Below are 13,103 nucleotides of genomic sequence, written 5' to 3' on the forward strand. Positions count from 1 at the left end.
GATAAGGGTGAGTGCAGAATCTGGGCGTGAGGTCTGGGCAGGAAGTGAGGTGTAGGAGGGAGTGAGGGTGGGAGGTCTGGGTGCAGGAGCAGGCTGGAAGCAAAGTGTCTGGCTGGACATACACAAATCCATGGGTTCGGACTTAATGCATCCGAGGGTACTGAGGGAGTTGGCAAATGTCTGAGGAGCCTTTGGCCATTATCTTTGAAAAGTTGTGGAGATCGGGAGAAATCCTGGATGATTGGAAAAAGGCAAATGTAGTGCCCATCTTCAAAAAAGGGAAGAAGGACGATCCAGGGAACTATAGGCCGGTCAGTCTTACCTCGGTTCCTGGAAAAATCATGGAAGGGATTCTTAAGGAATCCATTTTGAGGCACTTGGAAGAGAGGAAAGTGATTAGGAATAGTCAGCATGGATTCACAAAGGGCAAGTCGTGCCTGACCAATCTGATTAGCTTCTATGATGAGGTAACTGGCTCTGTGGACGTGGGAAAGTCAGTGGATGTGATATAGCTTGACTTTAGCAAGGCTTTTGATACAGTCTCCCACAATATTCTTGCCAGCAAGTTAAGGGAATGTGGATTGGATAAATGGACAGTAAGATGGCTAGAAGGCTGGGCCCAGCGGGTAGTGATCAACGGCTCGATGTCAGGATGGTGATCGGTTTCTAGCGGAGTGCCCCAAGGTTCGGTTCTAGGACCGGTTTTGTTCAATATCTTTATTAATGACCTGGATGAGGGGATGGATTGCACCCTCAGCCAGTTTGCAGAGGACACTAAGCTAGGGGGAGAGGTAGATACGCTTGAGGGCAGAGATAGGGTCCAGAGTGACCTAGACAAATTGGAGGATTGGGCCACAAGAAATCTGATAAGGTTCAACAAGGACAAGTGCAGAGTCCTGCACTTGGGACAGAAGAATCCCAAGCATAGTTACAAGCTGGGGACCAACCAGTTAAGTAGCAGTTCTGCAGAAAAGAACCTGGGGGTTACAGTGGATGAGAAGCTGGATATGAGTCAACAGTGTGCCCTTGTAGCCAAGAAGGCTAATGGTATATTAGGTTGCATTAAGAGGAGCATTGCCAGCAGATCCAGAGGTGTCATTATTCCCCTTTATTCGGCTTTGGTGAGGCCACATCTGGAGTATTGTGTCCAGTTCTGGGTCCCCCACTACAAAAAGGATGTGGACGCATTGGAGAGGGTCCAGTGGAGGGCAACCAAAATGATTAGGGGGCTGGAGCGCATGACCTATGAGGAGAGGCTGAGAGAGTTGGGTCTGTTTAGTCTGCAGAAGAGAAGAGTGAGGGGGGATTTGATAGCAGCCTTCAACTACCTGAAGGGAGATTCCAAAGAGGATGGAGAGAGGCTGTTCTCAGTAGTGATGGATGGCAGAACAAGGAGCAATGGTCTCAAGTTGTGGTGGGAGAGGTCCAGTTTGGATATTAGGAAAAACTATTTCACTAGGAGGGTGGTGAAGCACTGGAATGGGTTACCTAGGGAAGTAGTGGAGTCTCCAACCCTAGAGGTGTTTAAGGGTTGATTTAGTTGGGATTGGTCCTGCCTAGAGCAGGGGGCTGGACTTGATGATCTTCTGAGGTCTCTTCCAGCTCTAGGATTCTACCATGCCTTTTATCTGAAAATTGTAGCATATTTTACTACAGGCACCCCAGGACTTGACTGGTCCCAAACGAGGGGATTTGCCGGACCGGGGAAGGTCTCTCCCCTCCTGGGCTGTGCTGCCATCAGGTTAGGGCTCCAGCCTGCCCCCGCTGCTGCCCCAGCCTCCTATGGCTCTTTAAGTGCTGCCAGCCCTGCTGCTGCCGGGGCAGAGTGCCATAGCCAGATCGTCGCTGCTGGGGCAGAGCTCCACAGCTGCTTTGTCTCACTGCAGGGGACAGAGCTGTACAACTGGGGCCGGAACTGCACAGCTCAAGACAGAGCTCCCTGGCCACTGTCGGGACTGAACTCCATGACCACTGCTATAGCCAGAACCCCCCCCTTTCCCCCCCCCCACACACACAAGTTCGCCTGACCACAGATGTTGCCAGACCAGGAAGTCCTGGTTAAGGGAGGTACAACTTGTATTACATAATTCAGACTGAAGACTCCTGGTACAGCAGCCAAGATCTATATAAGGAAGAATGGAAATGCTCTGATCATCTGGGTAAATAAGTTACTACACCTACCACTGAAAACCAGATAGATTGTAGGTAAAATGAGATGATTGTTCATCACTTCACAGTAAAAAGTTTAGGGCAGGAAAACTATGAAGAATTTCTTTTCTAACTAAAATTGAGAAAAGATAGATAAGAAAAATGCTGAATTTCTTCAGGTCACCATGTTTAATATACTTATACTCTTACAAAAAAAATTGCAAGGGACTTTTAAGTTTGGCTTGCGCCCTAGCGATGTGTTTATAAATTCAAGAGGCTCATAGGCAATATTTTTTTAAAGGTTTTGTTGAATGTCACTTTTCCCCCTAGGTTGCCCAACTTCTTGCCTGTACCTCCATGGCGTAGTGGTACCTGCTTGCCAGACAGAGAATGGGGTTGAAAGTGCTGGTCTGTCATGCCATGATCAAATGTGTAACTTCTTACCACAGCAAGATTTAAGACTCACATGTCTACTCTGTCGCACAAGTCTCCTGCAGCAATACAGAAGTTGAGGGCAATGACAATTTCAGAGAACCCTGGTAGAATAGTGACTCATCTTTATCCATTTCTCCTGATTGGAACTAGTGAGATTATATTTATTCACTTAAACATTTTGATACTGCTCCTGAACACATAGGATAATTGTTACAGAGCTAAGCACAGACTCTTAACATATTTACCTCCAGCCAGAGGCATTAACACGCACAAATATTTTAATAAGATTTGTTCTCGTCACATGTATTAAATAACCTCATTTTCTTTTTAATTATTTTGTCCATAGTTCACAGTAAAGAGAGTATATTCAGTCTCTTATCCTGAAGTTTAAGAAAGCTTAAAAATAACTGTAAGGAGCTCAACTTCATTCATGAGTAGTCTCAGTAATGTCCGTGGTACTTGTCTCTCACTCACACACTAATTGCACACATAACAATTTGCAAGATCCAGGTCTCAGACAGTAATAAGAGTACTATAAACAAAAACACTGAGAATTAGGAAAACAAAAAAAGTATAAGAAATGCAGGGTTAAAAATGTATATTAAATGAAACATTACTTTTTCTATTTGTTTTTAGCCAATATTTTCTAAAAAATATGCTCTTGTTCAACAGGCATAATACAATTACTACTATATAATTTTAGAAAAACGAGTAGTGTTGTGGCACCTTAGGGTGTGTCTACACAGCAAAGTTATTTTGGAATAACAGCTGTTATTCCGAATAACTATGCGAGTGCCTACACAGCAATTCTGTTATTTGTTTTAAAATAATGGACAGGTTATTCCAACTTTTGTAAACATCATTCTACAAAGAATAACGCTTACTCCAAAATAGTTATTTCAGAATAGGGGCTGTATAGACACTCCACTTCTGCTATTTCAAAATAGCCCCTCACCAGGGCCATTCTAAGTCATTCCTCCTGGGGCTCTAAATCAAGATAGCAGGTCTACCTTAGGGAAGCCTGGCTCAGAATAATTTTGAGGCTTTCCTGCAGTGTAGACGTGCTTTTTCAAAATAAGTTATTTCGGAATTAGCTTATTCCAAAATAACTGTGTAGTGTACACGTAGCCTTAGAGAACTAACACAAATATATTTGCTAGTCTCGACAGTGCCACATAACTACTCATTGTTTTAAAGTTACAGACTAATAAGGCTATATAATTCTATGTCCAGAAATATAAAGGAGGTCAGACTAGATCAGACTAGATCATTATAATGGTCTCCTCTCTGGTTTACAAGAAAAAACACCCCACACCCCACACACACTATGAATCTACAACTTTTCTTCTCTTGATTTAACAGGAGAACCAAGAGTTTGATAAATGGAACATATTTAATTAGAAATAAAGATTACAAAACTTTTCTTTGGAATGCCACAGAATGTTTCTTCAGGATTTTGCTTGTTTGAACAGGATTATTCATGACAACAAGCACTGCACCACCATTAGGCTGGGTGGGCAATAATTTTTGATGGGGGAATCACTCCAAGTGCTAATTTCTATGGAAGAGGTGATGGGTCGGGGATGGAGGTTGGATGCCGAAGGGAGCTGGAATGCAGGAAAGGGTGTGGGGTCTGAAAAGTGTAGGACCTCAGGACAGCGATGTAGTAAATTCAGGATTCACTAGTGTGGAACCCTGACAGGTCTCATGCTCCATCAGTGATGATAAACATTTGTCTGCATGTGTTTTTATAATGTTCCCTTAATATATCACGCCAGCTCTGTGCAGGTAGAGCTAGTGTAACAGACTTCACAAGAGCTCCCAAAGATCACAGAGTCGGGTAAGATATGAAGGCAACTGAGTCAGGTTTATTGTCAAAGTACATTAATAGTCATTGGAAGCCAGATGGCCTCTGAGGTCCTATGTTTTTGTACCCATGACAATAGACGTGGCACAGTCAATAGTATAGATTTCGCTATTGCTCCCTAGGTTGGACAAAGAGTTAAATTGAAGTACCCCAACATTTATAGATGGAGACACCTAAACTTCTGATAAACACCTTACATGCCATTTCACTCATTCATGACACATTCAGTACCTCCCGCTGTACATTCCACCAAAACATTCCTATTCACCACCTACTATGCGTTCAATTCCTGTTGTTTTCAGACACAATATCATTATTTAAACTATTTTATTATGTGCTAAGTTGGGGTGTCCTTGTATTGTCCTGGTGGAATGTATTTACATATTTTATGTGCTTTTAGTTTTAGTGCCAAGTTTATGGTCAGAACACTGACTTTCAAGCAAACATTTGTTTTTGATAAGGCCTGTTTGTTACTTATACTATAACTTTTGCTTATTTTGGTTCAGGTCACAGGCCTTATGCCAGGCCCATGCTTCAGGCTCTTTCTTTCTCCTTCATTCCCCCACTTTTTGGCTTTTTATGGGGAGGCTGTTTACCCATCATCCTGGAAAAGTGGACTCAAGGTGACCCAGTGAGCTAAACACTATTATGTGGCCATCTTGCTTTGCCATCCACTTATTCATGTCCCATTTGTCCCTTGTTTGCACATTCCCTTGTACGACTGATGGACAGATTTTATTTGCCAGCCCTGGAGCATAGGAAAGGTGGACACTCGGGATAGCAACACTCCACCCCCAATACACCTACATTAGGCATTCTGGGAGTGGGGTCTGGGTGAGGCCAGGCTGACAGTTTGGTAAGGTCATGCCTTTTCCCATCTCTTATATAACAGAATACTAGGACTGGAAGGGACCTCGAGAGGTCATCGAGTCCAGTCCCCATGCACTGCCCCTGTCTAGACAGCTCCTAGAGAGCAGCCCAGCGAGACTTTCAGGCAGGGTCCCTGCCTACAAGCAGTCCCACACCACTCACGGCTGTTCCATGTGGCTCTCTGCGCCATTCAGCGGTGGGGAGGTAGGAGGCTTCACATGGTTTCTGGCCAATAGGAGCTGCGAGATTATGCTGGGGGCAGGGGCAGCATACAGAGCTTTTCTCCCCTTTCCCCCAGAGAGCAGCACAGAGTCACAATGAGCATCCAGCAACTTTGAATGGCATGGAGCTGCTTCATGCCTGAGTGTCCCAGCAGTGCAGGCTGCAGGACAGATTAAAAGGCTTGACAGGTCAGATCCGACCATATCTTGCCTGTCCCTGCACTAAGCAGCTGTATGAAGCTGTATGATTATGCCGTGAGAATATATGCTCTTCATAGCAAAGATTGATCTTAAGTGTTTCTTAAGCATGCAGATCTTTTGAGATACTTAAACAGAGGTAGTAACAGCAACAACTGTAGATTTACTAAAGTTTAAGAAACACCTCATTTCAGTAACACTGCTTTCTGCATTCAATACTATCAATAATAGAAAGCAACTAAATTGAAAGCAAAAATATCAAACAATGTCATTCACAAGTAGATTTTGGAATCTAGTCATTAGCAGTTGATTTGTATGACACCTGCATATGTTTATTTAAAGATACCATAGGAAACACCAGAGAAGTTACTAAAAATACATGTCTCTGTTTGTCGTGATTGGTATAAAAATTGGCTATAGCACATGTGCCATGTCCAACTTTACCTCCGTTTTAAGAAGTCAATTCTCTAAAGGAGGAGGAGGAGGAGGAGGAAGAGGAGGAATGCAGCAGTGTTCCAGTCTGGAATGCATTTGTCAAGCTTTACAGTAGTCCTCAATTCTGTAAAAAATGAAAATAGAAAATCTGAGATAATCAAAAGAAAGACAAAAGATAGACTCTTGTAACAAAAACTAAACTTAATTCACTTAGTTCACTTTTCGCCATTAGACAAACTGCAGAAGTTATGAGCTAAAAAGGTGTTATGCTCCTCTACTAGCACACATCCTCTCCACCAAAAAAAAATTGGAACAAACAAAATACCGCAAGAAGTGTTTCACCCTGAAAAAGGAAGAGAACTGGAGATTATATAAAATTTACTAAGGACTTTTTAACAGGTTTTATATGATAAATGTTCAGATGCTATAGTATTAGGGATGTTAAATTGCATTTAATCAGCTAATTGATTAATCAATAAGGGGGGGAGGGACTACAGAGCCAAATGGAGTTAGCTCCTGAGGCTGCGTCTCTGCGTTTTAAGAGTAAGTATTTAATATAGGCTCTTAATACATTTAAAAGGTAGGGGTGTAGCTTGGGGGACCGGACACGAGCTGGGAATCAGCTGTCCTGACGGCTCTTAATACACTGAAAAAGCAGAGGTGCGGAAATGGTGCCAGGGGGAACGGGCTTTTAAGCCGGCTCCTCCCATCACCGGCTTCTGTTCCCCGCCTTGCTGCCTTTCTCTGATAGAGGCAGCGGGGGAGTGGGGGGGAGGAGAGAGGGAAGCAACTAGTCGAGTCACTACTCAACTAGTTGCCTACATTCCTATGTAGTATAAAACAAAAGATAGAAAAAACACTAAATCAAGTTTGATGAACAATTCATGAGCGATACCTTTTAATAAGTGTGTTTTATGGGTAATTAGTATTTCTGCAACATTAAGCACAATCAATATCATGACTCTTCAGAATGTAAAAACGGAAGTTCCAAACCATAAAAGGTCATATCTTAAAAAGTGGTCCTTCTTCCCATCACAAGCATTTTGTTCTGATGTATATTCACTACAAGGTTAAAAGTTTCAAAATTACTGAAAAGAAATCTCCACTGTGGAAATTAGGGATGTTAAAATGCATTTATTTGCATAAACATGTACATTCTGAATGTGTAAACCTCTCCTGCCACGCTGCTGCCCCGATATAGGCTCCCTGTATGCTGCCGCATGTCCCCCCACCCCGTGCTGCAAGCAGCTTGGTGGGAGCCAGTATATGCCTTAAAGATGGCCCCCCTCTGTCTATGAGGCAGCAGAGGTAATCGCATGTGTTACTTGTAACTCTACCAAGTACAATTTTCTCCAGACAGAAATGTTAGTATTTCAAGTGGATGTTTTCCCTTTAATTCTAGCCAAGAACTGTATAAACTTTCACATTTTAGAATGAATTTGTCTATTGTCAGACAGCAAGCCAAAGCAGGACCGCCAGATGCTTTTGAACATAACCCCAAATCTTTTTTACTTAAATAAATAAAATAAAAATAAAGAATAAATTATAAACTAATGTTTTCTTCTCTGGAGTTTGTACCTTAATCACGAAAGTAGTACACTGACCAAAAAAAATGACTTACCTTGATTTATAATGTTCTAAAACACTAAAACATTCTTTAGTTCTAGACTTGAAATATGACCTATGTTGGGGGACTTATGCTCATACAGAGCCCCACTAAAAATCAATGGGACTGCGCATGGGCATCTGGGTCTTCCTGTATGAAGCCAAGTGCAGGAGCACAACCAAATGAACACTTCTCATAATTTGTATTAAATAGCCACTAGTTAAATTTAACTAAAATATCTGCAGGTTTTCTTGGATAGCAGTCCTTTAAAGTTATTAAAGCACTATAATTTCATTATATAATTGCATAAGAGACACACAAAAACAGCACAAGGATTTCACCACACAGAAAATGACACACCACTGTCTTTGAAACAAGACTGATAAAATATTTCTTTCTATCAACTCAGAGACAAGGACTCCTCTTTCCATCCTGTCTTCAAACTATTACTTCAGACTGGAAACAGTAGGAAAGCACTTTAACCTCTGTGGACACACAGTTACAGCCTTGGAAGTTGCCATACTTGAGCAAAAAAGCTTCAAAAACAATGCAGCATGAAACTGCTGAGCTGAATTTCAAATGCAAACTTGACACCATCAGACTGGGTCTGAATAGGGACTGGGAATGGCTAGCTCATTACATTAAGTAATTTTTCCACTTTCGGTATTCTCACCTTATAATCAACTGTTGGAAGTGGGCCATATCCACCCTGATTGACTCAGCCTAATCAGCACTGATGTAACACTCCCATCTAGGTTTGTATGCATGTATGCCAGTGGAAGTTTTCAATCCACATATCTGATGAAGTGAGCTGCAGCCCACAAAAGCTTATGCTCTAATAAACTTGTTAATCTTTAAGATTCCTCATAGCAGGGCTATCGTTAGGATTTATGGTGTCCTCCACAGTACTAATTAAACTAATACCCCTATGCCCAATGGCAGCCCAGGGCAGGGGAATGATGATTTTTTTTAGAGATGTTGCTCTTTTTAATCTTCAGCAACATACTAATGAAATATTTTAAAGCAAATTTTAAATAAGGTGGTGTAGACTAACACAGTAAATTCAGAAACCAACAGTATATACCTGGGGTTAGCAAATGCCTGTTAAATGGCTTCATTATTGTTTGAAAGCCTCTTTGACAAGTTCAAAGTTCTGCTAATAGGTCTGGCAGGCTAGGTCTCTTTTAAGTTAACTAGATCCTCTTCGGAAGAAGCCGAACCACAGACAGGGTGGGTAAAAAACAATGGTTTAAAAAAATAAAAATAAAAAAGCGGATTTTTTAAATTTAAATCTGATTTTTAATTAAATGCTTTTTGAGAAAAAAATATGTAAAGACAGTTTGAATTAAGATAGATTTTTGAGCTATGATGTATCATGGAATAGCAATTATAAATTCCAATTCATGTAATGTTTAAGAGAAGTTTTGAAAATGAGTTCCAATAGTTCATGGATTAGGGACCTAATCTTATGGAGTCCCAAAGTCTTCTGTATAGAAAGATTAACCTAAATAATCTAGCTACCCAATGGGATTCATTGCTGAGTCTAGAAGATAACATCAGAAATGCTTAGTTCTGCCGTTCTTAAACTGTGCATTTGTATCTCCAGAGCTAACATGCTTGTTAATAGCAAAAATGTTTTTAAATAAATCAATTATACAAAAAGGTGAGAAAAAACAGAACTCTACCCTATTGTCCTTCTGCAAATTTGTATATACAGAGCCAATTCCCTACCTCTCTCTAAAAGTGCAGTTTCAGAAAGCACAATGAATAGAAGCCAACATTTTAAGTTCGTGTTGACCAGTCAATTTAATTTTGTTTAAAAATATTTCAATTATTTTAGTTAAAAACAATTGTAAAAGACTCAAATGTTTAACTAAATTCAGACATTCATATGCTTGTTTTGTTAAAATATGTTTGCTTTAAAAAAATCCAGCATATATAACATTGTTGTATTTAACTAAAATAGCAATTTAAATGTCTGTCTGGTGATAGTCTCCTTCTAATACAACATGGCAAGAAAATCCTCCAAACTGAATTGGAGATATTTATGAAGTCACTGGGAGGTGAACTATCCGCTTCGATTACCTTTGGTAAATGAAATAACCAATCATTCATTTTCCGCTATAGCTGTAAAAGTAATCTGAAAAGTTTTCAAAATAAAGCACTGTAAAAAATGTATAGAGTGTACCTTCTAAAAACGAAATCTATATCTATCCCTGAGTTGTGAAGAATATGTATTAAGGTTATGATAACCAGCAAGAAAACACTTTTATGTAGAAAATCATGATTAAAACGAGTCTTCCTAATTAGTGATTTAAATCATTTAAATCAATTTGATTTAAATAAAAAACTACCCTGACCACAGAACATGGGTAGGAAGAGGCAGGTGATTAGACATTAAGACCCAGTGGTGCCCCAAATTTTTGGGTGTCTTATGCAGTTGTATATTCTGCATGTAACGACAGCTCTGCCTCACTATGAATGGAAGGGCAGTACTAGAGATATAGCAACACATTAATTATGGGTGTGAAGAACAAGTTACCCTCTCCAAGTCAGATATTATCCTTACATCCAAAGGAACCTACTATAACAAGAAAATATCCCAGTAGTTGAAACATAGCAATTCAGAAGCTTCAGTCAAATTTAGGAAAGGTCCTAATGCTCCTAATGCAAAAGGCAGAAATGGAGTATTCCATTGGCAGAATTATTCACTTATTTCAGAAATGTACTAGCCAGCCAGAGGTCAGGAGTTAAGTCCACAGTAACAGAATAGTCAACTGAACACTGTAGCTGTATCTTTGTAACAAAAAGCATACTGCAACTGCACGAAGTGTGTGCACATAATCTTTGGCCCACACACACCCAGCAAAAACAACATCACCCGCAGCATAAAAACGGAGTCTTTTGTTTATTAAGTACCTCCTCTTGGCAGCTTATGAAACACTCTTTTGAATACTTCAACATTAACAGTTCTGAAAAAAATGGGTCAATTTATGAAACTTTAAAAAAACCTTAAACCAGATTTAAATGTTACAAGCAATATCTTGCTTCCTGCAAAATGACTATATTACAAGGAGCATCAAACAAATACACAATCGCTCTGCATGTTTTTAAGACGGTACCAGAAACAGTACCCAATGTATAGATTGGCATGTAACAGACTGTGCTTTCCAGTGTTAGGTTAAAACTGATGTACCATAAAAGCAAAACCAAAACAGAGTGTATTTGATTGTTTTTGGAAAAGCATACACCAATAGGGTTGCTAGATGGTTTCAACAAAAAAAACTGCACACACTTGACATTACATCACAATCTACATTACATCTTATTTAGAAAATACCGGACATTTATATTTTCTCAATTTGTTTCCCAAACATAGAGCTTAAATACTGGACTGTCTGGTTTTGAACTGGACATCTGGCAAACCTATACACCAAAAACACAAACATTTTAAATAGAAACTCAAGTTTCCTCTCGCTCATTTCTGGAGGCAAGAGTTTACAGAAGAGTCTTTGGTTTTATTTAATTTATTTATTTATGGAAAGGTGATGGTATGGGAACCAACTTTTACTACTAAAAATGAGCAATAAAACTTTCATAAAATTGAAAAATCAAAAATCAGAAAAATAAGCTAGTTATTTAAAAAAATCAAAAGAATAAATTATTTTTATGTTCTCATTTAAGCTAGTATTTTAGGATTAAGCTACTGACTTAAATGAGAACATAAAAATCTTCATTGTCTTAGCTTTTGGTTAAAAATCCACATTCATGTCTCACACATTGGCTCTAAATAAAATTAAACATTCAGGAAAGAAAGAAAAATAAAAATGGATTTACAGAACATTTTTATAGAATAATTCTTTTTTATTTTAGTCTTTTCTACTATATGATCTACCCATTTATTCAACAAAACTGCCACACAGATATACTTGTCTGATTACATTGGTACAGATGCTTGTTTTTGACACTTTCAGAGTATACTTAAGAAGGTATATGTTATAAGGCCAACAATGGGTATATGTGTTCAAATACAAGCACTATCCAGAACAAAGACTGACGAAATAGCCTGTTGGTATGCTCTTCTGGCATCTCACCTGTAGAACAAAAATGTAAATACACACTTTTTCCAATGCAGCCATAGCTTGCAGCCATTTTTTAAAATGTCAGGATTATCAGGTATCCTCATTAAAAGGCTCTTGGATTACTTTCTATAGATTACAAAATGGTATTAATTAGACAGGGTCTGAGTTCATACGGGTTGGTCCTCCCTGGTCTGGCACCCTTAGGTCCTGACTGATCCCGGATGAAGGATTTGACCGGACAAGGGAAGGTCAATTATGGACCTCTGCCACTGTCCCTCCGTCCCCCCCCGGCTCAGCCGCTGGCCTCTCAGCCAGCTCCCCACCTTCTGCTGACCCCACTGCTCTGCCAACCCACTAGGCAGCCATCGCTGCCATGGCTCCGCTGGGCAGCCTGACACTGGGAAGCTACGTACACCGGGGCTTCCTGAACAGCCCCACATGCTGTGTTGAGGCTTCCTGAGCATCCATGCATTAGCCATAGCAAAATATATTCTATTTTATCTAATACTGGGTATTTATAAGTTACAGAATACTCAAAGAACATTCCATTCTTAATTCCAGAATACGTTCTCCATTCCAACAACAAGCCGTTCACATTTTTAAGATACCAAAAAGTGGTAAACAACTACTTTTAAAAGATGTTATTACTTGGCGGCCAGCTGTCTATAGCAGAAGGGTATTGACACATTCTCCAGTTCAGCATACAATATATGGTCAAACTCTTCACCAAACATACCTGTGCAGGATTGCCATTGTAAAGAGGACATCTAATAGAACTACCTTTAATAGCACTAATGAGCATTTGCACTAATTAAGGTTTCCAACTCTGATTGAAGCTATTCCAGGAGAATTTGTCCCCCAACATGATACAATGTCATTTCCTTAAAGAATCCTATTAAAATGTCTAGTCACCGGGAGGTTATGCCAATTCCAGGAGACTGGCATTCAATTCTGGAGGCTTAGCTACCCTATGAGTACATCTTTTTAAATGCCCATCACTGGAGATTTTTAAAAACAGGTTGGTCTAACGCGGTCAGGAAAGGTTTACTTTGTCTAGCCCTCTGTGTGCTGAGGCAGAGCTATCTGACCTCCCGAGTCTCCCCCCAACCCTTGATTCTATAACTGCCACTGCATCTACCATACCAATACATTTTGGAACTGGTGAAGTGTAGTCATCAGTAACGATTACCACCAGAAAATGTGTAAATACATTAACAGTGACAACGAAGATAACGAGTGAA

At 40.0% G+C, this 13,103-nt stretch overlaps 1 protein-coding gene across 5 annotated transcripts in view; it reads right to left on the minus strand.

Annotated features, from left to right (window-relative positions):
* Positions 1-13,103, minus strand: part of HYCC2 (hyccin PI4KA lipid kinase complex subunit 2) — an 83,506-nt gene that overhangs the window by 54,358 nt on the left and 16,045 nt on the right. For all 5 annotated transcript variants that reach the window (XM_075934290.2, XM_075934291.2, XM_075934292.2 and 2 more), the window contains exon 3: positions 6,184-6,298. The gene's annotated coding sequence lies outside the window, so the exon portion shown is untranslated. The remainder of the gene's footprint in view (positions 1-6,183; positions 6,299-13,103) is intronic.

Source organism: Pelodiscus sinensis, chromosome 7 (assembly GCF_052426305.1).
Source record: "Pelodiscus sinensis isolate ZL-2025 chromosome 7, ASM5242630v1, whole genome shotgun sequence".
In the NCBI taxonomy this organism is placed as follows: domain Eukaryota; kingdom Metazoa; phylum Chordata; order Testudines; family Trionychidae; genus Pelodiscus; species Pelodiscus sinensis.